Genomic DNA, 24,850 nt, shown 5'->3' on the forward strand with positions numbered 1-24,850 from the left:
TCGTTTTGAAATATTTACAGGTACGGAAACAAACAAATGAACCAAAAGGCTTAAATACCTTCCACAGGGATGAGAGTTTATCAGTGAACTTTCTTCAAGCTCCTTAGTCACTGTCACATGGAGCTGTCAGGGCTGGTGGTGACAAACTCAATTTCAAGCACTTTCCAGCCAGCACTAATGGCAACAGACCTTACATTCAGCATGGCTCCCATTACAGAGCTTCAAAACACTGCACAGGGGAGCAGAGGTGTCTTCAGCATAGAAAGCCCTTTTACTTCCCAAAAACCTGTTTGAGATCTGGAGAGACAAAAATGAGTGTCTCTATAGAATGCAAGTGAAGCAGTCAAGACACTCCCTGGAAATAGACAAATAAATGCATTTGTCTCTTTTGTGGCTATTTTTTTTCCATGTTGTATGTCTGGTAAACCTTTTTCATAACATCAGATGACATAAAAAAAAAAAAACCTCCAAAACAAACCCTAGCAGTTAATTGCATGTATTTTCAGAATTAAAAGAAAGACAAAAAATCAGGGAAAATATTTTCTTGTAGTAGATGCTTTGGAATTACAAGTTTATAAGAGTAGAAAGCTTACTTTGAGGGATTTTTAGATTTTCTTTGATTTTTATATGTAATTACAGGATGATAATAATTAGAAGCATTGCTTTACAACATGCTACAAGAGGCTTCCTCCTATATCCAATTTTCAGCACAAAGCAAATAACTGTAAAGCACTGAACTGACCCTCCAGAATATTTTCCCATCTCTCTCTGCCATAGTAGAAATGAAAAGTTGGAAGAATTTCAGCTGAGATTAAATGGAGCACCCCCATCACCTTTGGACAGAAAGGTTTATCCAAATATTTTCTAAGTCCATATGCAGAACTCTGTCCTCGAACTCTTGCTTAGAAATGGGTGGCCTAGAATAAATATTTTGGCCTCCTGTTTCTGACTTATTACTGACACAAATTAAATCATTGAGAAAGGCTGGATACTAAAGTAGCAATTCTTCCTCATTTCAGATACAGGATGTAAAAGGAGGAATAGATTTGATCATCTTGAAATTAAAGAGGTTTGACAAAATAGGGAAATTTCTGACAGTCTACATAACTACAATGATAAACTGTAGTGTTTAGAAATAACACTGCCTGTGTTTTTTCCTCCAGTGGACTTTTGCAACGGCAAGTGTGATTTTTTATATATACACAGTTATACATTAATTAAAAATTTTAAATAATACTTATAAACAACTTGAAATTTTTAATTTCATTTTTTTATCACAATACATCAAATAGCAAAAAATAAATAACATTCACTCACATAGAAGCATTAACATCATGGCATATTTGCTAAGCATGTTATTACAACAGGAAAGCAGCTGAGCTTTTCCTTCCCCAGCTACATTTTGTACCAAATCCATCTCTATTCCATGACTTCAGCCTCAGAATGTCCCTGAACTTATCTGGTTTGAACCACCTATACCTGGAAGCTGGAACAGCCTTAAGACACTTTCATTACATAAAGTCACTACTTCTTTTTTTTTTTTTTCCAGTCTAAAACAAATAGCCAGTATAAATCTCTTCACATTTTCTATACCATGAAATTTAAAAGTATCAAAATGGACCCTCAATATCTTTAGGAAAGTCTGTAAACTAATACTAACTGTAGTGGGTTTTAAATCATTTTTATGAATAAGGATGCTATCTACTAAATAAAGAGTTAAATGGAGTTCAGAATCAATAAGTAAATAACAGTCAGGTATTATAAGGTCTTAAATAATGAGCAAATCTACTTTAAAAAAATGCAACTTTCAAAGCTCATGAGTTTATGAGATTTTAATTAAAGTGTTCTGCTCTTAATTTAACGTATACCCTTAGGTGCCCAGGTAATGAATTAAACCGACTGGAGGATATGGGACGGAGTTTTTAATTTTCCACTATTATTTTAAGGCTATTTTCATTGTTGTACTAGATATTCACACTGTAGGAACAGTTTTTAAGAAAAATAGAAGTGGATTTATCTCATTTCTCAAGGCATGGGTTCAATTTTGCCTTTCTAATGTTCCTGTAATAAAATTTCAAATTAGTAACATTGTTAGAGCACTTTCTTTGGTTTGATTTTTTAAAAAACATTTTTGAAAATAAGAAACTTAAATTAAAAAGTAAGATTTATGCTTTAGGCATGTCAAAACCCCTTTTTGGATGTTGAGCAAAATAAGTGGAACTCAAAATGTTCAACCTGGCTAGAGTTTAAAAAATATTGTCTGATCATAAGTACTGCAATGGGAATTGCTGGGTGTTGATAAAGTGTGAAAACTTGATCTCCATCAGCAAGTGCAGAGCACCTAAGGCCTCAGCTGACAAGGAAATAGAAGGTTTTTCTCCCTCTTGATATCTGCTCATAATAAAAAAAAAAAAAAAAAAAAAAGAAAGAAAGAAAAAAAGCCTGCAGGAATAAGAATTTCCATGAAACCTTCCTTAACCAAAGACCAGCCTAAACAGAAGAATGTAACTCTAATTAATATAAAGGTTTAAATATAGCATTACCTTCCATTTAAGCTATGTTCCTACTCTCATGTTTATTATTTCATCTTTTCTTCCTGTTAAAGATTTCATTTATCTTGTAAATATGCCCTTGAAAATATCACATGTGGCAAGAATTCCACGAGTGCTGGGGGAATGGCCCAGAGCATACATGCAATGACCTTTCAGCCAAACAGAGCTTGTGAGAAAATGACTGTCTCAATCTGAAGCGTGTCCTTCAAGTCACTTTATGCAGCTTAAAGTACCCTTTTGTCTTACCTGAGGTAATATATCCAAATTATTAAGGTTTCCTACCTCTTTGTCTGATCTTATCATCATGTCCCTTTATGTGTATTCTCCACAGTCATTTCACCCTCAGACAGTTTCTCTTTGGATTCTGCTTGAATTTTTCCTTTACCTTCAGCCAATTACTCCTTAAATAAAAGTTATGATGCAAGTTCCCCAAAAGTTAATAACTTCCTCCTCAGTCCCAGAGACTACTTACTGGAAAAAGGACACTTGGAATGCTAGAGTCACATGCCTCACTACATCTTTGGTCCATGAAATTTTCTCTTCAGACCAAGACTCTGCAGAAGATAGGAAAGGAGTGAAATAGCATGTATTTGTCTTCTCATTTAGTTATTGATTAAACCTGGTGAAACTCTTGGAAAAAAGATTGTCATGCCATTCTTTTTGGTGCTCTTTCTCTCAGAAATTTGGATAAAATTCGTTTCATAAAGAATTTATCAATGACATTTTCTCTATGGCAAAATCCCAGGAGCTGTCATACTTAGAGGTGTGCCAGTGTGTCACATTGATACGCCAGTGTGAAAGGAAAGAATAAATACAGGAAAAGACAGAACATTAACACTCTCAACCACTTCCCACAGGTTTACCCAAGGCAGTCTCCTATGTCAGTCTTGAGAACAATGGGATCAAACTCCAACATAGGTTTGGATCCAATGCATAGCTGTGAAAGAGACAAGGCACAATATGGATGTCCCTTCAAAGTCCCGGCCAATGCACTGATGGGGAGACTTTTGTCATCTTATTCTCTGTATCTCTCTGAACACATTCCTCCCTACTAAAATCAGTAAGAAATTAGCATAATTCACTTTCACAAAATGTAATCACCTTTGTCAAGGGATTTGTGGCACATGAAGGTTTTTTTCAGTCTCTCCTGGGTTTATAAAGGGAGAGAAGGGCAAAAGGCTTTTCATCTACTATTGCTGAGTGGCCCTCAGCAATACAAGCAGAGGAAAGAACACATCAGTAGCAGCGGGAAATTACACTTTGAAAGTCTTCCTTTTCTGAAACAGAAAACTGAGGCTCAAGTGGTGATCCTTAATACCCTCTGTCTAGGCAGCAATTCTATGTTACTGTCACAACCTTTTTCAGAAGCTAGGAACCTGGCATTAAATTCCTATGCCAATACCCCAGGAGCAGTCAAATTTCTCTCAGTTGTCCAGCTCACCAGCTCCACTTTTTACACACGTTCATTAGCTGCAAAGAGTTCAGTCTTTGATCACACAAAACAAAACAAAAAAAAAAAAACAAAACAAAAAAATCAATCCATTCTTGGTCATACAGAAATAATGGACTAAGTTTGTAGAGAGACTGAATCAATAGATATGTGGGTATACACTTTACTGTCTGATTCAGGATGTATTACTCAGCTGTTGTTCATTATATTAAAAATCTGATTTTTTTCAATATTTACCATCTCCTAAAAATCTATAAGTGAGGGAAAAAAAAGAGTATTGAATGTTACACAACTTAGTATAATTAGTACCTTTATCCTTGTGACTGATAGGTAGCTTGTATAGCAGCTATAACCCTTTTTTACTACATGATTAAAGTTTCAAATAAAAGAAGTTCAGAGAATACTGCCACTAGAAAGAGGTTTAGGGAAACACCTATGTTTTGACTCTACTAATGCCCCATCAGCTTTTCAATTTATGCATCCATTATCAGGGTGTGGCCCAGAAATAGTTCCATGAATTTGTGATGCTGGTGGTTTCCTGTGACACATAATGAGTTCTTTAATCCTATCTCTAAATTAAACTTGTTTCAATGGTGTGATTAATCAATCGACACCATTATCCTTAAGACAAATACTTTAGTCAAACTCTTTTCATTAAGGCCTAATTCAGAGTAATTGTTTTCACACCATCCCATTATTAGTCAGGCTTTATCTCCATTCATATCTGACAAGAGGACAGAAAGACAAGAGGTAAGACAATACCACAACAATTGACGTCTCCTCCCAGAATGCAACAGATTAATTTTTTTTTTTTTTTTTTTTTAATGTAACTACAGTAATTTTCTCCTTCATTTGCTGTGCGGTAATGGGAGACCATTGAGCTTACCAAAATAATTTTAAATTTTCCTATTATAAGTTTCCAATGTAAATCTTACTTAGAGGATCTCGGTCTATGGGAAGTTGCCTAAAGGAAATGTGAAAAATGAACATTTTAGAAGGTGAAATTAACTGTGCTGTAACTGGCAGCAGCCCCATGATTTTGGCTGTGACAGGGACTCCGCACTCCAGTAAATCAGCTGTACATCTCTTCTTAACTCATCCTGAAAAGTTCCTTCCCAAGAAGAGCTGCACTGATTTACAGCCCTTTGGAAAAGACCTGAGCTGGCAACAGATTCTAGGAATTAGGACAGATTCTTATAACAACTATCTAACTAATAAATCAATATACTACCTGAAAGTCTTAATTAGCAAGGTTTGGTTTTTTGTTTTTTTTCATTTTTAATTGTCTGACAAGCAATGAAAAGAAGACAGGAAAGATTTGTTGTAGTAATTCCTACTTTCATAATTTACACTATTTACCTGAAATAATCCTGTTTTATCTACAAATACTCCTCATCTATAATTAGCAGTCATAAACTGGAATTATTTGCAAGAACTTCTGGTTTGATTTTGTTTTGATTCACTGAAAAACAACATGATTTATATTCTAAAGGTGAAACTAAATATAATTTCTTCTCAATGTCTTATTGGAGCTAAACCTCTTCATATGAAGAGTGAATGTAAAACAACAGCAAACAAGAAAAAGTGCTCCCCCTACATTTGTGTTTTATTTTCAGAGGCAAATTTGATTTTAAATTCATTGGAGAGAAAAGTTGTCTCTTGGGAAGGGCTCAAATTCATTTGTAATTGAAGGAATGAAAAAGAGTCAATATTTTTACCCACTTTCTTTGGAAGTGTAACTCAAAATAAAGGTAAACAATGTCAGTGTTGGAAAGAACTGAAACACACATGCAGAAAGGTCTTAACAGACAGGATAAAAATCCTGGTAGAGAAGCACTGTTATCTCAGCTGAGGTAACACCATATGTTCTCTTTCAGACCTCTCAATCTCAAATGATAATGTTCAAACCTCCTCTTCAATTTAACTCTTATCTCTCTGCTGAATACTTAAAAAAAAAAATCAGTGCAAATATGTAAAAGCAAAAACAGTGTAAGCTAAAAAAACACCAAATTTAATTAGCTGGTGAATTGGTATCTCAAGTATTTTTCACCATGGCAATTCATACTCAAAGGTGAATTTTCCAAAAGCAAAACTTTTTGAGTAAACCTGAGTGTCTTCACCTTTTGAACACTTCAGCTGCTTAATAAATTAAAGCTTTTAACTTTCAGAAATTCAAGCTTTCAGAAAATATCCAAGTCATCCTGAGCAAAAGATTAATTTGGCAAATGTATCCTTGAAAAATGACTTCTGTACGAAATCAAGGTGTCTCTGCTGTATTCACAATGTTGATACTGTCTTTAAGTAATGTTTTGTACTTATAAGGACTAATTTAAATATAAGAAATTTCTCTAAAACAGGGATGAAATGGTCCTTTTAATGAATCAAATAGAAATCTTATCATTATTTTAACGATAATAATACAATCATATTGTAAAGATAAATAAAGAATTTTGCACAGAATTTTACCTTGTCAACAATTATATGACTTTCTTCAACTAAACTCTATTTTTCGTCTCCCGCATTTTCTTGAATTCCTGTTATGGAGGTTCCTGGGGATACCTTCATGTTTCATGACAAAAACCCCATCAAAATCAATTAATTCATGTGGATAATTTTCATGGGAGGAGCTGAATTAGAGGGAGTGATGGAACAAGTGCTTAGAGAAATGTCATATATCAGCTGTTGGAATTACAGTTCTCTCGTACCACAATTTTATCTTCTGTTGAAGGAGAGGAAAGAACAGTCTGTCTGAGACTTTTTAGGAAATGTTACACAATTTCAAGGCTGCCCAGTGTGAAACCCTGGTAAAAGGTTAAACTTTCCCACTTAACTTTCAAAGATAAAAGAGGTGCCTACATTGAAACCTCAGCCACTGAGCAATATTGGTAAAAGAGATTCTGTCCCTGAATAATGTTGCCTGCTTCAGATAAATTTCTAGGGTTTAAGCTTTGGTTTTATCAAGGGCCATAGGATGATTAATACTGGAAGAACCTCGTCAGGTCACCTCCTTTCTGCTCAGGGCACAGTAATTTGCAGGAGCTCAGCTTGTACATTTATCTCTACATTCATGTGCTGCACAGCACATCATACCAAATCTACACCTCTAACCTTGGATCCTGACATAAATTCCTCAATACACAGGTGGGCTCATTTATATTTGAAAAAAAGAATCAAATTTAAAATACTTCACAGTTTTCCTTAAGAAAATATATCTATTACTGGTATTAGCATATTATAATTCATTTATTGTAATACATTTGTATTAATTACTTTGCTACTTGAGTTTTAAGAGAGGTTTTTTTTTTTTCTGATGGGATACTTTTTTTTTTTTTTGAAGGGGTGAAAACCAGGATTTATCTGGTATTGTACTGTAAAACCCAGTGGGCTTTTCTTGACTTTCACTATTGTTACATGAGCCAAAAGCCCATTATACCTGGCAAGGTAAGGCAGTTTCATTGCCAAGTAGCTGGTGTATTTAACTGGGTTTAAAAACATGAACAAATAAATATGGATGGTGACATGAAGAGAAAACAGTCAGTGTGACTAGCACATGAGTGACAGACACCGTTTTGACACAGGAAACACTTGTTTACAAAATCATTTGTTGAGGAGGGGAGAGTCCCAAAGCTTTACAAAATCTGCCTCACTTTATCCCATTCTTTCCTGTGTAAAACACTGTTTTGTGGCATTCATGCTCTTAAAAAGTGTCAATACATGGGTTATTATATTTTTTTTCCATTGAGAACTGTGAAGGAAACTCATTTGTAAGACCTGACAGTGAAAAAGTGGCTCTGGAATGCATGACATCATTTGCCTGAAACACATTTCTGCCTCAGAGACAGGCTGATAGTCTATATGACAGTTTTCCAAATAAATCTCATTCCATTCTGGCTTGTAATCATTGCATTTCTCAGTGCTGTCTATTAAGACTTGCTAAAAAAAAATCAATTATTTTCAGCAGAAGCCATGCTGTGTTCTGATTAAGAAGGAAACTGTAGAGGAATAAATGGTTTTCAGGTAATAAAACAAAAAATCCTTTTCATGCTCTTGCATTAACCAAATCTTTCTAAGATATAATTCAAAAAATTAGTCAGTTGTTAGTGGTTACATTCAGAACAACCACTAATGTATCATTGATATTAAAATCAAATGTCTTTAATAAGTGATTGTGTTTCAGAGCTTAAGGAGTGACAACCATTTCTTTTAGCAATGGCAAATAATTTGATAGTGATAAATGGAAGCGCATTAAAAACTCTGGGTGAAATTGCCCCTCTTCATGGGGTGAGCACCTCTCAAATTCTGGATCACTGAAGTGTTGTGCTGAAGTCACTCAATTCCCATGATTTGTATTCTTCACATAATTTCCTCAAAACATGAATTTTTACCATGTTAGCATATTTACCTCACTAAACCGTGGGGCCATCTCTGTAGTTGAACAGCAGCAAGAACAAAAGTGTACTGCTGAACAAGGTACTGCAAGATGTATCATGAATATCGCTGAAAATCAGAAGGATTATTTTCAGTGACTTCAGCAAGTTTGTGGTGAGATTCTTGTTTTTAAACCTTACACTAAGACATCATTTTCTTATTTTTTTTACATTATTGCCAGTTTCTAGAAAAGCAAAAGTTCTAACCAAGAGGGAAACACTAAAAAATATATCTTATACAAGTGTTTGGAACTGCTGCGTGAAACTGCAAACACTTTTGCAATTTCACACAGCAGTTACAAACACTTTTGCAAGACACTCAGAAAGACACATGGACCAAATGGAACAGATTAGCTGAGAAAGAATCCTATAAATTTAGAAATTTGTTTGTACTCAAGAGAGAGTATTTGAACCTGAATTGTTCACATTGCAGCAGATGCCTGCTGGACCATGGAAATAATAACATTTGGTAATCACTAAAATTTGATATTTAATTGCAGAAGGCCCTGTTTCAGCGTGGATTCAACTTGGACAGAAAGCCATCTTCCCCATCACCCAAAAAAATAGAGAAAATCTATGAGTTTGGGGTTTTTGATGATCTATATTATTTGAAAAATTCTAAGGGATAGCAGTTGATTTGCTAGAATTCATAGAAACCAGCTCAAAAACTCATTCACACTGCATTTCTTACAGCTGTCCTGAAGGTACTTGCTACCTAAGCTTCATTTCTTATTTACAGGAGCAGCAGGTCTACATCTGCTTTCCTGAGCCAGCAGATGAAAATACAAAACGCATTCTGCTTCAGCAGTCTTTCTTTAGTTTGGGTTTGGGTTTGTTTTTTTTTTTTTTTGGGGGGGTGGTTTGAGGCCTTGTGATCCATTTTGTATTATTCTAGAACAGCATAAATTAAGAATTACTCTGGCATACAGAAGTAGTTGTCTAGAGATTGATCCTTTTGCCTTACATTTGGTAACACATACGTGTCATAACTGCATAATGCAAAGGACACCTTGCACTCTTTCAGTTCCCCCTTCTCTTTATGAACCCAGCCAAAGGAAGAGCTCTCATGTCACAAATACTGGGTTAAGGGGTTATGGCTCAACCTCAGGTGCTTGTTGCTCCTCTCAGAAGGCAACTGCTGCAGGTCAGCTGCTCTTGCAGCGGTCTTTGCCTGCTCCAGTACTGTCAAAGGGGCTGAGTTTAAGAAAAAACCACAACAAACCACAGATGGGATGTGAGGGAAACAGATGCATAGTTAAGCTGTCAGATCCAAAGGGTGATAAATTCTGCCTTACAAAGGCAGAGAGTACAGAGGAGACAGCAACAAACCACCCAAGTCAGTGATGTAGTATGGGAATCCAGGGCTTCTCTCTGGCTGCCCTGGCAGGTCTGGGACCCTGGCAGGGGGTCAGGAACCCCCCTGTACAGAGCCCCGAGAGACACTGTCTCTGATCTCTGTCCATGGAAAAGAGTTTTCAATTCTACAGGATGAATTACAAGCTCTGAGTGTTTGATATAAGTAATAATTAAGTGTGGCACGGGTGCAAAAGTAAAATTTTAGGATTCTAGATTAGGGGTTCAAAGGGTACAAGATGGAGGAAATTGGGAGTGTCTTGTCCTTTTCCTTCTTCTTCATGCCCTCCATGTTTCACTGTAGTGTTGGCATTTTTCTATTGGTTTAGGCTGGGGGCACACTGTTCAACGTAGGTGATAGATATTGGCACATTATTGTAAATACAGCACACGTAGTTTCTGGTATATAATGTTTGCAACATCCCACTGAGGGGCAGAGCCCCGCACACTGCCCTGCAGGACAGACCTGCGGCAGGGCAGCAGAACATGTTAGAGATAAGCAAGAATAAACAACCTTGAAACTAGCACAGACGAATTATGGCTTCTTCTTTGGCAACGGGGCAGCAAGACGGAGACTTTTTACAATCTTGGAATCATCAATACCACAGATTCTGACAATGTAGGAAGCTGCTCAGCTGCATCCAGAATAGGAAGTCTGAGTACATCCTCAGAGGTGTTCTTGGGTGTGTTTTGCCATTAGATTTCTAATCCCATGGGACAAGATCAAGTTTTGCAATGTAAAGAACTGCGAGAGTGTCATGGTTTGACACGGAAAGAGAACTTTTTTTTGGAAGGAAGAGGTCAACCAGTCAGGGGTCAGGTTTGGATACTGACACTTAAGGTGACAATTGAAGGTGGACACGCCTCTGAGAACACAGAGGGGTTAAAAGCGGAATTCCCAGGAGGACTTGTTCTTCTTTGGTTCTGGTCATCGCAAGGTACGGACCTCCCCCCCAGCCCGGGCTGGGTGGGGGAGGGGAGCCATGCGGCCTACACAGGTAGGCCAGGGGGTGAAGGATCGGAACCAAGCTGGGCCAGCTCCTGCGGATGGAAGGGTGGAGAACATCTGGGATGTTTTGTTTCTCCCTCCCCTAAGCTAGCGGGAAAAGAGATAGAGAGCCAGCAGACACCTGGAAGTTTGCCGGCAGAGGAGAAGGAGAAGGGAGGGGAAAGATGCCCAGCGTGGGAGATGGGAGACGGAGTCCTGGGCCAGATTTCGGCCATCCGGGGAGTCCGGGAATTTTAACCCTTTCTTATGAAATGAAGGCTTTATGCAATATTACTCCTCCTCAATTTGAAGGAAAGAGAGACAGCCTGGGACCTCAGATGTTCAGAGAAGAAGGTTGGGGGGAGATGATGGAGTGGCTTTTGGCTGGACTCTGCTTGTTTACCATAGACTGAACCACTCTTTCTTTCAAGAGGGACTGCATTTTAGGGGGATGCACTGGTGAGCCAAGAGACCTTCTTCAGCAACTACCAGTCAGGAATGGACAGAGAGAGCTGAGGAGGGTGTGAGGATGCCCTCCATCTTCAGAGAAGAAGAGAAGGCGATCTCTGTCCTTGGATCCTCGGCCCCAGGGGAAAATGGGGGGGACTCTAGTCTCGAATTGTGATACTGGACTGTTGTTCCTGGTGGTCCTTGGCAAAGCATCCTTAAAGGGGCCCTATAAGAAGTCTCTGTCCCTGCACGGTGGTGAGAGCACTGTGACATGGAGAGGAGAGTGTCACACTGGCCGGTGTGTCTGGGCAGTGCCATGTGTGACATGGAAACACAAGAGGTGGCAGCTGTGTTTCCTGAGGGTCTATGGTTCAAGGGGGACTTCTCTCTTCCCCGATGGATTCAGTATTGATTATCTTGAAGGGTGAAAACTTGATTAAGGATCCAAATGGGTCTCGCTGTGGTTTGGTGGAGTTGGGTGGTGGGAGGAGGAATGTTTTGGAAGGTTTTAATTTTGAATTTTGTGTGGGTTTTTTTTCTTTCCTTTGTTTTCCTTTTATAGTAGTAGTAGTAGTAGTGTAATAAAGTTTTTCCTTTGTTATTAAGTTTGGCCTGCTTTGCTCTGTTCTTGATCACATTTCACAGCATTCGATTGATAGGTTGTATTTTCATGGGGCGCTGGCATTGTGCCAGTGTATAACCATGACAGAGTTCACAAAGGAATCCCTATTGTATCCGTGTTATAAGTGTATCTGTTTGCCTTTTAAAAATTGTATTGTTAATCATACAAACTCGGATTATTTACAGAATAACAAATTAATCAATAGGGTGAACTGCATTTACAGCACTTAAGTTATTAGAGACATTACAATTTACAGCTGCCAAGATTTTGCACCACTACATGAGAAACTTTTGATAAATTATCGAACATCTCACAGAGAGAAAAGACAGAAAAGTTATAAAAACAAAGAAGAAATATTACTTATCTACTTTTCTGGGTAACAGGAAAGCCTTCCAAACCAACACGATGAATAAAATTATTTCCTGTGTTCCATGTCTGCTTCCCCTTTAGTACTAATTACACTCCTATGCTTATCTGACACCTGCCTGCTTTTAAATCACTAATTAAAATATGAAATGTGGAAAGCTATTTTTAAGCACAGATTTCTATTGTTTCACCAGGCTGAATTATTCCTTTCCTTTTTGAAGAGGTGCTACCATACATTTCACATCTTAGGGTCCAAAATGGAACAGAGACCAAACAAACTTTCCTACCACTTTTTGGAACAAAGCTTTCTGCTCTATTTGCCCTCTGTCTTAACAGTTAACCAAAATCACTGTCCTCTGGGAACTATCCTGATTTAATTAGTAATGCTGGAGCATGACCACAAATACAGGCACGTTAATTTCATCTGCATTCCAAACACAGGGAAAAGCCTGTTATTGGCAAGAAAGATTCCTTCTATTTCTTGTGCTTGCACAATTCTCCTCTGTCTCTGCTTAGCTGCTTATTCTGGATGTTCATTTTCTTGTCCCAAAAATCCCTCCATGCAAAATTCATCCACAGAGTACTCATCTTCTCCAGGACAGTTCAAATCACACCCGCAGATACTTGCACAAATTAAGGTATTTGATGTAAAAAAAATAAGTCTAAATGGTATTTCATCAGTATTTTTGCAAGCTCATGTGGACACAAAAGCACTAGACTATAAAATACATCAAAAATATTCTGAAAATTTTACTAAGCAGTATCTTAAATCTACTTAAAGTACTGGATCTAGCTTTTGAAGGAATACAGTTAGAATTTAAATAAAAATGTTCTCATGTTCCATGCTGTTTGAGGATGCAAGCTCTCACTGAACATAAGAGAACATCAACTTTCACAAATGTTTTTAGGAGGTTTGTTGCATATTCCTGAATTTTACACTGGCAAATTTTTATGAAACCTTTTTTTTACTAAATAATATTTATAAGCACCTCAAAAATAACATGGAGTGTAATGTTAAAAAAAAAAAAAAAGAAAAAAGAAAAATCTCATTCTTTATACTTGAACAAAAACATCTTCTGCTTAATAGTTACATTTTATGAGATAAATTCTGCACTGATACACTCACAGTAACATCAATTCAATCTCAAATCCCTGCAGGAAGGCATTACATTACATGGGCTACATGCTAGAGCTCCACAAGGTAGAATCAAAAATAATGTAGCAAATGCAAACCAGCTCCGTTTGTGTATGTGGAGAGCTGCCCAAAGTAATTCAGAGAGATGCAAATGTACAATCTCCTCTGGGCTTTAGGTATCACTTTTTCTGTCACTCTCTCTGTCCCTTGCTTCAAACTACAGACTCTGGCTTCAAAAGGAAAGATCCTGTCACGTGAGAAGAAAAAAGGATTCTTTAATCCATTCCATCCATCTTTTCACCCCACATTGTTTTGCTTTGATCATACAGAATTTAGAGGCTTTTAGACACATTTCCAGTGTGCCCATCCAGACATTCAGACTGAGGGCAGTCTTGTGTGTGTGCATATACACATATACAGGTGACTGGATCTGATCACTGTTCACCCAGCTGCCATTTGGTTCCACACCAATCACTCCAGGGATGTGCAAACACAACAGGAGAGATCCTGTGTGCACCATCTGAACCTCCTCTGTACCTGCCTGGTGCTGGCAATTTGCACAAAATCCAGCGTCACAGAAATAATGTTGTATGTGTGTCTAACTTTGCAAATTTCATTTTAATAGTACAGACAAACACGGGGATTTCAACTTTTTCAAGTCTTACTTCTTTCTACTTGTTGTCATGGATACTACACCTTCTCTTTCTCTTTTCTCTCTTTCATCATATTTGACTTTTCTCTGTTGGTGTCCATGGTGACACCCTGCTATTAGTACACAATGCATGTCCTAACTTCCACATTTTTAAAATGGACTCAGGTATTTTAAGAAGTTTCCCCTATGTGACAGATACTATTGCATATTAATATGTCTTTACTTACAAGGAATTTTAAAAATCTTTTTTTCTGTGTACTTATGAGATATTTTCAGTTGTATTCACTTGGATAAACTCATGAGTTGCAACATCTTCTTTTCAGAATGGCCTCTGGGGACAGCTGCCATACATTCAATCCATCACACAGGCAAATGAGGATGCAGAGCAATCAGGCAAGTGTTTATACATCAAAATATAATTGGCTGAATTTACAGAGATGCAGATCTTCAGAAGTAGGCAGTATAAGCAAGTAAGCAGTGCAACAAATCTCATAATCTGAGAGAACATTTCAAAAACACACATTTCCCCCTGTAACTCACAGTTGCTTTCAAATGATTTACCAATACACACCTTGAGTGAAAAAAAAAACCAAAAACCTAAAAGCACAAGATAAGCACCAAACCCAAAGATGAAACTACTAAAATGATGCACATGATTTTTGCACATGATTTCATTATTTTACTACTTTCTCATTTAACAGACTGTTTTCAGAGGATCCAGCAAATACAATCATTGGTGGGTCAACCTACCAGTTAGAACTTGAATTGGCTTGAAGTTGCTATTTGCACAGCTCTCTGTTTCTGAAGGCAAGCTCTGTAGTAATGAGTTGTGGTTTTAAAGCTGCAGGATCATGCTGGTCTTGTGGCTTACTATAAGGAACAGGCAGATTTGGTTTATAAAACAGAGAAAACAAACTAACAAGCAAAGAAATAAGAGGTTTTCTGATATGATTCTGTAAACTGGGGGTGAATTCCCTCAATGAGTCATGGCAAAACTTCCAATAGCTTATATAAGGCTGGGCTCCCAAATGGCACTTTGAATTTCCACGGGCGGTGAAGTGTAACCTGAGCATGCAAACTTCAGCCCCAGAGAAGCTCTGGAAAACAAAGAAGTGAATCACTGTGGTGGACTTTGCCAGACAGCAGCTGTCAAACATTCCCATGAATATTTGGTGGTAGGAATCCTTGGCATACTGCTGCACTCAACACAAATAAATAATTCTGATCTGTCTTGGTGTGATAAAGTAAACCCCCCCAAAAAGCTGTTTACAGCTGCATGAAATCATATTTGTCAGGGAACAAGTGTAGGATTTTTTAAGTCTATAGCATTCACAATAAGTATTCCCTAGTGCCATAAATTGTAGAAATTCAGTCATGGACACTGTAAATCAGATTTGCTAGTTTTAACCTGAGATGCAATCCAGAAACAATTCCTCTGATTTCCTTCACTTATTTTGCCATCTTCCCAGGAGAGAGCTATTCTAACTTGCTTGCTCAGTAAACTGATATCTGAAAACTGGCTGCTAATTAGCCTCTGTTGCAATTCTCAACTGGTGATCTGGGAAATCAAGCCCTGGTCTCCTATGTACAGTAAGATCAATAAGCTACCACCCAGACTGCTGAGACATGATGTCAGTATTGGCTGTTCTGTGGAGCATCCCCCCTCTGATTTGCCTCTAAATTGTAATGATAATGTGCTCTTAAATTATTCAGAGTGTTCAAATTCACCTTATTAAAAAAAAAAAAAAAGAAAGAAGAAAAAAAAGAAAAAAATAATTTGAAGCTGGTAGCTATAGATAAATGATCCCAGTGGAGTTTCCAGATGTAAAAAAGGGTATTTCAAAGTGTGTTTTACAAGTGATGTGTTTTCAGCTTTTAGAAAGACAACAAGCATGGTTGATGGCTATTTCCTCATTTAAAATCAATATAATTCACCTCTGCAAAAATTAACTATGCAGATAAAAGCAAAAAGCATAGAACAGATAATTTTTATGGAAAGATTGGGGTTTCTTTCTCTATGGGATGGCTGTTACAGGTCTGTTGGGTGCAATAGAGTTCAACAAATTCACACAAGTAGCAACTCAGATGCTCCTCCTGTGCCTTCACTAACTGGTGTCTTAAAAATTATGAAGACCTGACAAGAGGAAAAACTGAATAACTTTTTTTTTATTTTAGATTTTTATAGGTAATGAATACTAAGTCTTTATATGTACTTGAAAACCTGATAGTTTTGGAAGGGTGTTTTTGCAGCCTGGAGGAATAGGTAACCAAAGTGAATTTCCATTTTGAGTTACCTGCTGGGTTTTGCAGAAGAAAGAAAAAAACAAAAAAGAAAAAGAGAGAAAAAAGAACACTTGCAAGACAATAAAAAATAGCTCCCAAATGGCTGGAGTGGAATTAAAATTGCAACAGACCAGATTTAACCACATTAAAAATTAAATACTGTTACTGGCAAGCAAAATTTGCAAAGAATTGTAAAATTATGGCCCAAAAAGGCAGGTTAACCCGTTTTCAGTTTCATAGTTTGTGATATTGTCTCAATTTTTAAGGTATTTTCTGACATAGCTCAATTCCATTATGGTGCTTCATAATTATAATCCTTTATTTGTGGTCTCTGTATCTACTTTAATGCTAAAACCTTAAGCCTCTCTAACACTAAGGTCATTATCTGATCTCTCCAGTTTATCCTCTCTGAAACATTAACCTTATCCAGGGATCTCTTAAAGAGCCACACATGTTTAGGGCCATGATAGCCCTGACTGAAAACAAATTCAGCCCTTTGCTGATAGTCCTGGGGTGACACTGAGGGTCTTCTTGTGGTGGCAAAGCCATGCATGCATTGCATGCTGTGGTAATGCTGTTGTGTGCTTGGATCCTCGTTTCTTTAAAATTTGGGCACAAACACAGCACCCAAAAAACCTAGAAAAGCAAGTTGATTTAATCAGCTAAACAAAACTTCCCACAGAATATCAAATGGTGGATTTCTGTAGTTTCCTGTATGTGGAGCTCCTGGAACTGGTAATGTGGAGGTCTATAAAGATGATTGGGGAACTTGAGCTCCTCACTTACAAGAAAAATCTGGAGGAATTGGGGCTGTTTAGCCTGAACAGAAGTCTGAGAGGAGACCTCATCAAAATAGATGTTTTTCAAAGGGTAGGTGTTGAGAAGATGGATCCAGACTCCTCTTGGTGTGCTGAGCAACAGCTCAAAAGGGAACAGGGATAAACTGGTGCACAAGGAGGTTCCATCTGAATAATGATAAGAACTTCAGTACTGTGAGTGTGGCTGGGGAAAGATTGCCCAGAAAAGTCGTGGAATGTCCCTTATTACAGATATTAAAAAACTGTATGGACACAGTCCTGAGTTATATGCTCTGGGTGACACTTTCTGGACCAGGTGACCCCACTGTGGTCCCTTTCAAGCTTACTCATTCTGTGATTCTGTGATCATTGGTGGCCTAAGACCTGCCTGGGGAGGTATTTTTCTGGTTGAGAGCTTGAAGAGACAGTAAGCTCTAAATAACTTATACTCATTAGGACTACTGAAGGATAAAATAAATTTGCCTTAGTACAATTCCAGGCAATTGCACTGTGTAGTAAATCAAACAACTGAGCAGGTGACCGGCTTGGCTGAACAGGGAACTCCCCAGGATGCTCAAGAGGAAAAATAATTGTATGATCTTTGGAAACAAGGTCAGGATTTGCAGAGAGGGCACAGAGCTGTGGTATATTTATGCAGAAAGAAGACACGAAAGGCTTAAGTTTAATTAGAGTTTAAATTGGCCAATGATGTTTGAGATAACTAAAATGATTTTTTTAATCATGCAAATAGGAAGAGGTCTAAAGACATCATTATATGTCCCCTCCAACTGAAATAGTCTGTTATATTCTACTTTATTTTAAAGAATTACTGAAAAGGAGATATACCAGGACTTTAGGTACACTAATATACCCTAAATAATACAATTAATTCTCAGTAACATTAAAATAAACAATTCAGGCATCTTTCACCAGCAGCCTAGAAGATCCTAGAGAACAAATAATTATCTTTAAACAACCCAGTCATGACAATGATCTTTTTCAAGACAGGATAAGTGCTACAGATCACAGCTTCCTGTTGTGGTCTGTCCTCAATTGACATGGGAATTTACATCCATGATTCCCATGTTTTAGTGATTTTTTGCTTCTCATACAACCTATTTTTAGTTTTGAGACCTCAGGAGAAGCAGGTATACCTGGGATGGAAGTAAGGGTATGGTAAAGGGCAGCTCAACATAATGCCATAAGCAGCTCAGTAAAATCTCTTGGCTACTCTTGGTTTGCAATCCAGAGTCCAGAAATCCCATCCGCTCCACTTACACACCCCACAAATACTCAGAAAGGCCCTGTGCAGGAGCAATAAGAAAGAAAATCCACCCTCTTCCAGTTCTTATTCGTGAAGAATTTCACCATCAAAGCTCTCTGGTCAGTGGAGAAGGCTCTGTGAAACCACCAGCAGAGAAGAAAGTGCCATGGCTGGGGCTCAGCATCTGGTTATGCTTCCCTGACAGAGTAGACGCTGATGATTTCTGGATCATGTCTGGGCACATACATCTTGTGACATCTCCAAGTACAAAATAAACTTTAGATTAGATATTTCCAATCAGCTTGCTAAACAGCTCTTCAGTAAAAACACTAGGTTCCAACTAAAACCACATTTTAAAACATAAATTGCTAACTTTCCATGTTTATGGATTTATTAATGAATTAATTTTAATTCATTAAAAGATTTTGCCAACAGAAATATACAGTTATAATACCTCAGGGAACCTATTTTTCTTCTTCTCAATGTTTTCATTATCTGCAGTGAGCTTCACTCCCATGCACATATTCCTCATGATCCACTATAATCACCAAACTTGTACAAGGACTGACAGATAAGTACCACAGGAAATATAACCCAACTTAAGATCACAACAGACAAGAGAATGGAAGTCAAATTGATGAATTACAGTCCCAGAAAGCACCAAGGTAACTTTTCAAAGTGAAATATTTTGGGTTTAGATCTTTCATCGATATTTTTCACAAGGGAAGAATATTTCTAGCAATATTTTAAATATTTGTAAAGAAAAGATCTGAATAAATGGCTTTAGCAGAGCTGAAAAGGGGAGTTTTCTTTTTGCTGATGCCTTTTTTTTTGTTTCCAGTTGTACTTTCTGGATGTATTTTTCTTGTCCATAAGAACAAGCTCTGTGGTTTTTTTTCCTCCTACTTCTTTTTGGAAGACAATTAACCAAAGCTAAACTCCCTGTAAGCTCAGGCTAGGTGGTGATTGCTGATAAAAACTTATTATGAAACCCCTTGAGCATTACCATGGCCCTGTTCTGCTTCCCATGGAGAGAGGCAGCTGCTCTTTAGCACAAGACTTGCTTAACTTTGGCTTGCAAGCTCAAATGAAGGAAGTTAGGGCATTAAAGTGAATTCAGGAAAGCATGATGGAATATAAAGAAAAGGAAGAAAAATCTGAAGTATTAACATGGAATTCTCATCAGTGGGCTAAATGTGGTAAATGTAAAGGTAAATGTGCGGACTGTAAATCTGTGTACTGGAAGTGCAGGCTTGGAGATGGTTTGGAGCAGTCTGTCAAAGTATCACCTAAAGTTTCAGAACCCTCCTGCTCTGTCTTGTTGAACTCCTGCCCTGTGGAGAAGATACTTATAATCAAGCAGAACAGAAGTTAATTTAAAGATTTAATGTGCAGCTGCTTTTAGATAGTAATAAAATCCTTTTCAAAGCATTAAGTCTGCAGCAGAGTTGTAATAAATAAAAGAGCTTTCAGACTTGCATCTCAAATTTCCTTGTATTTAAATCCCTATTGATGATGCCATAACCACCTCTACTTAGACATTGTTTTGGAGACTGTGTGTACTACTGCAACAGCTCTTAAAACTTCCAGATGAAGCCAGAGGTTACCACGGTGCTCAATAATTCAGACTTTATTCTCCAATTACTCTCTATCCTGTGCTCATGGCCACAGGATAATGCAACAGGATCTTAGAGGTTGCAATTTGCAGTCTTTATTTGGGCTAAATCCACCTGATATTCCCACTTCCAACAATATTTATATTGTACTTGAATTGATTTTGTATTTTATTGTATTTCTGAAGGGTAAGCCTTGGTATTAAAATATACAAGATAGTGAATATATATATGAAACTTGAAAGGGTGAATCCAAACAACATATAGGGACAATAAAAACTCATCACTGGTAAAATTTTGAAGGGAAAAGTTAATATTGGACTGCAACCATGGGAAATTTGAAAGTTTTTATACGACTTAATAAGGAAAACAGCAGAAGCTGCAAATTTACTAAGGAATAGGAAGCAAAACTGAGCATTTTTCCACACTAACATTCTATTTTATTTTCCTGGAGAACTAAAAGTATCCACTTCAGTAGAGATTTATTCCTATTTAAAGTTAAGATTGTATGTAGAAAAGTACATCTTGCAAAACACAAAAATCACTATTCTATCATATATTTTGAGAGTTGATTAAGCTTAAATTAAACAATTTCTCGTTTCCTAAATGTTATGAAACAATTACTCCGAATCCATTAAGTTATTAGGGACAACCAAAAGTATGTGTGATTTAGATTATCCTCTTTCTCTGTTATTAAAGTAATTCAAGTACTCATATTTCTAGATTTTGGTGACAAAAAATTATTTGGTTGGGTTAGCAATTTTTCCTACAAGTGTGTTCACTCCAATTGCTATACCTTGGATTTTTTTACCTGAAAGTTTGCTCAGGGGCTAAGAAATAAAGACATTCATTCACACTTTTATTTAGAAAAGGACTTTCCTGGGGAAAGAAAAGTCGATATTCAGACTGGGGAGCTCATCAGCAAAAAACCTCCAAAGTTAGTATTTAGCTATAGATTCCCTTGTAAAATACATTATTCAGAAACTGATTTTCTGGTTTTTCTGTGGCCATAATTAGCTGAAATCTTGTAAAGAAAAGGTGCATATAGTAATTCCTCCTCCGCAGAGATTACCTGATTGTTTCAGCTGCACTTATTCTGCTGGGCTGAAATAAGCTATAAACCAGAGCTCCTCCAGTTCTCTACTTCCTCAACAGACAAAGACCTGTTTTCCCATTTAAAAGAAGGCTTATTTTTCTGAAGGCTTATTTATGGGCTGGGGACAGCAATTCTGCTGATATGTGTGTGTCCTTTTTTTAAGACCAGCTCTCCTAAATCACCTGAAGCCTGACAAACACATCCTTCTTGAGACACTGGATGAGAACAGTTCAGCTAAAATCCCACTGTCCTCATTAAGGAGGGACACCTCCCCTTTCTTCACACTTAGTCCTCTGTTCTCTGCTCTTAACACCTCTCAGCTCTATTAGAATTCTATGGGCAGACACCTAAACTGAAACCAAGCTGAAGGTTATTTTACTGCATTCATCTCCTGGGAATTGGTATGATTCCTGAAGGGCAATAAAAATGACAATCCAAATGTAAAATTTTGCTTAAAATCCAAAGTGATTAGTGGGGTTTGGGAGATTTATTGGTAACCTCCGTTCAAGTGATTCCTTATTGAGGCTACCTGGAACAGAGGCTAGCCAGAGTAAGAGAAATAAAGTAGGAATTTATTAAAAAGGCCTGCAAAGGATACACCTTGGGCAGTAGTGGAGCCTGGCTGAGGCTACACCCAAGATGGATGGCGAGTCACAAGTTTTCACACTTTTATAAGTTTTGTTCTGTTTACATATTTGGTTTAATTATCCAATTACATCTTCAGGTTGTGAAGTCCTGTCCTCCCAGATTGCTCTACTCAATCTGCTGTTTACACTTTTTGGGCCTGAAGCTGCAATAGTGTCCTTGATTCTCAGGCTGGAAAAGGATTGTTTTGTCTGACTAAACTGTGAAGAGAACTTGCTAACACTTTATATGAAGTTCAGAGTTATATACTAGTGCAGCACAGAAAAATATGAAAGCTAAAACATAAGGCATCACAAGCACAGTTATTCATACCTGTCACACTACTTAGCCAAATGCCAAATATCTGCAAGTCACACTGCTTAGCCAAATACCTGCAAGAATTTTAGATAGTGTATAATGAACCAAAATTTTCTAAAAGCATCAGAGTTTTTTTGCTTTCCCATGGAAAATAAACAGTGCAGCATTTCCTATTTTCCTGTTTTAAACTCTTTTGTTTCCTTCCCTCCCCTCTACTTAGCCCTGATGCCCTGTCTTATTAAGGGCTTCTTCCAGCTGTATACTAGCACAGACCATCTGTCCAATGATGATTTTATACATGGATCACTTCCAGCACGGGATTGCTGCCCACGATGGTCCATCCCAGAACTCTCTTCTTCATTTTATGCTCCTGTACTTCATGTTTGTTTACATTGACCACACTCATGCTATTGGTGGCCACAGAGCAATAAAAATGTTCCACCAGCATTTATTAGTCCATTGATAAATTATATGAAATCACTCTACAAAACCCACATGCTTTTCAAGCTCAGCTATTATGCTAATACATTACTCGTGCTTACTTGTGTTTCTAATTCTCCTTTTTCCCCATGGGCAGCTGAGCCACTCAAGGAAATTCACTGCAATGCAAAAAGAAAGCACAAGAAATCTACCTACTAGAAATGCCTCATTAGTATTTATTCATTGATTTCCTTTGTTTGAGAGAACAATGAACCAGAAATGTAATAGAGCTTTTAAAAACAAGTTTAAATTCCACTTTACCCAAACTATTGCTTATTGTGTTCCATCACCAGTCTCAGCTACTGTTTGCCAGAAAAGTAACTCTTCACTTTAGGGGACTTTTTTCAACTGGGATCTTGAATATACAAACCAAATATGAAAAATTATGCCATGAACAACTTTCTTGTCAAAACAGATGGTGAAAGCAAAAAGGATCTGGGGGATCTTGAAAGTAAAGTACAAAGCAACACTCAAATACTGGATCAGCCTTGCAACCAATGTAAGAATAAAACTAATTTTAACATTTTGAACTAAATGAAAATATTTTTGTAAAGCATCAACTTAAATAAAATCCTTAATTTTTTTATTAATTTCATGGCTATTTATTAGGTAATAGGTACCAACCACAGGAAAATAATCAAGTGTTTTAAAGCATAGTAGAGGTTTAAGCTGTTCAATAAAAGCATATATATATATATATATATATATATATATATATATATATATATATATATATATATGTATTCAGTCAAATTGTTAATTGCAAAAAGTTAAAAAATGCTCAGGTGATTTCTTAATTTAAAGCAATAAAATGTCCCTGGGACTTAGATGTTAAGTTTATTGAATAATTTCAAGTTTCTGACTGAAAGGATATTTGAAAGAATTTAGTTTTAATTGACCCTAGTTTTAACTTTTCAGTGTATTTTTTGACAAAAAAAGCCAGAGAAGAGTTCTATTGAAAAAGAAACTTATTTCTGTATTAATTTAACTATTTTAATTTTTATACAATTTCTATAAATTTCTATGTAAAAGGAATTACTTTCAAATTTTATATTGAATTTCAAGGATTTCAATAATGAAAGCTTTACTTAGTCCAAATTTGAATTCAACATGAATTTTGTGAATTATTTATCCATGGATCCTGAAGTTTTCAATGAACAATAAAAATCTTAACCAAACCTAAATCATTTTACATTAACCATTTTCATCAGACACAAAAAATTAATTACAGACAACTCAACTCAGGAAACTGGTGACTTGCAGTAGAAGAAATATATTCATTTACCAGATTAGCAAACCTGTCTCCTGGTACACATTCAACATCTATTCTCATTCAAAAATTTTGTTCTAGTTTGTCCTAAATGATACACATTTCTCAAATTCTGAACTTTATGAATTATATTTAGTCGCTTTTAATAAAAATTGAATACATTATCTGTATCTTCCCTTTCAGATCCACTGCATGGACAATTTTTTTGCCATAGAAGGAAAAAAAAAAAGCAGCATGAAAAGTCTGTAGCAGTTACAAAACTGACTGTGTCTTATGTTCTTTTACTGATTTTCTGTGTTTTCTGTGAGCTTCTTTTGTTTCCATCAGTACTACTTAAAGACCATTGAAAAGATTTAGAGGTTTAGTTTTCTCTTAGCCACTTCTACCCCCCAGGTACTTGAAGAGTCATCTACTCTGGTCATGCTTTTGTTCTTTTTTCTTTTTCCCAGAATTCATTAATTATGCAGGTGCACAAATTCACGTGAATTAAGTTTTGAGATTTTTTTCCCCCTGAATAATAAGAGGTTCTGGCCATATGAATTTCCCTACACAGAAAAGAGGCCTACTGTTCCCCACCAAAAGAAAGTGCACTGTCAATGAGCTCAGAAGCATCTTACACTGCCAGTGGAAAAATAACACAAAATGCAGCCTCGTTGCTTTGTAAAGCCTTGCTAAATTTTGTCATGAATTCCTCTGCCAGAAGATGAAGCCAAACTTGTACTCTTGTGTCATTTAGCTTATATATAAAAAGGTTTGGGAGCCCTTCATTTGAAACTCTCTTCAAACCAGCAGATTACTATTCTTGACAGTTTAGTTTAAATTAACAATGGTTGCTCTCCCCCTTCTTCTGTATATAATTTTGTTTTAATGCTGCTTGTTCTTCCAGCTTTATATCAGTGGCTTTCTGGACAATGTAAGTAAATTCTGGGCTTTCCTGATTGCAAAAATGTATTTGCAGTATGGATGTGGAAGTGCATATCTACATATTCACATGTAAAAATTGATATCAGAAATACATTGTTTCAAACCATAACAGTTCTACAACAATGGCTCCAATTATGAAGCCTGAGGTTGCAGCAATTTCAAGCTAATAGTGCAGTTTTTCCTTTA

This window comes from Taeniopygia guttata, chromosome 3, assembly GCF_048771995.1.
Source record: "Taeniopygia guttata chromosome 3, bTaeGut7.mat, whole genome shotgun sequence".
Classification (NCBI taxonomy): Eukaryota; Metazoa; Chordata; class Aves; order Passeriformes; family Estrildidae; genus Taeniopygia; species Taeniopygia guttata.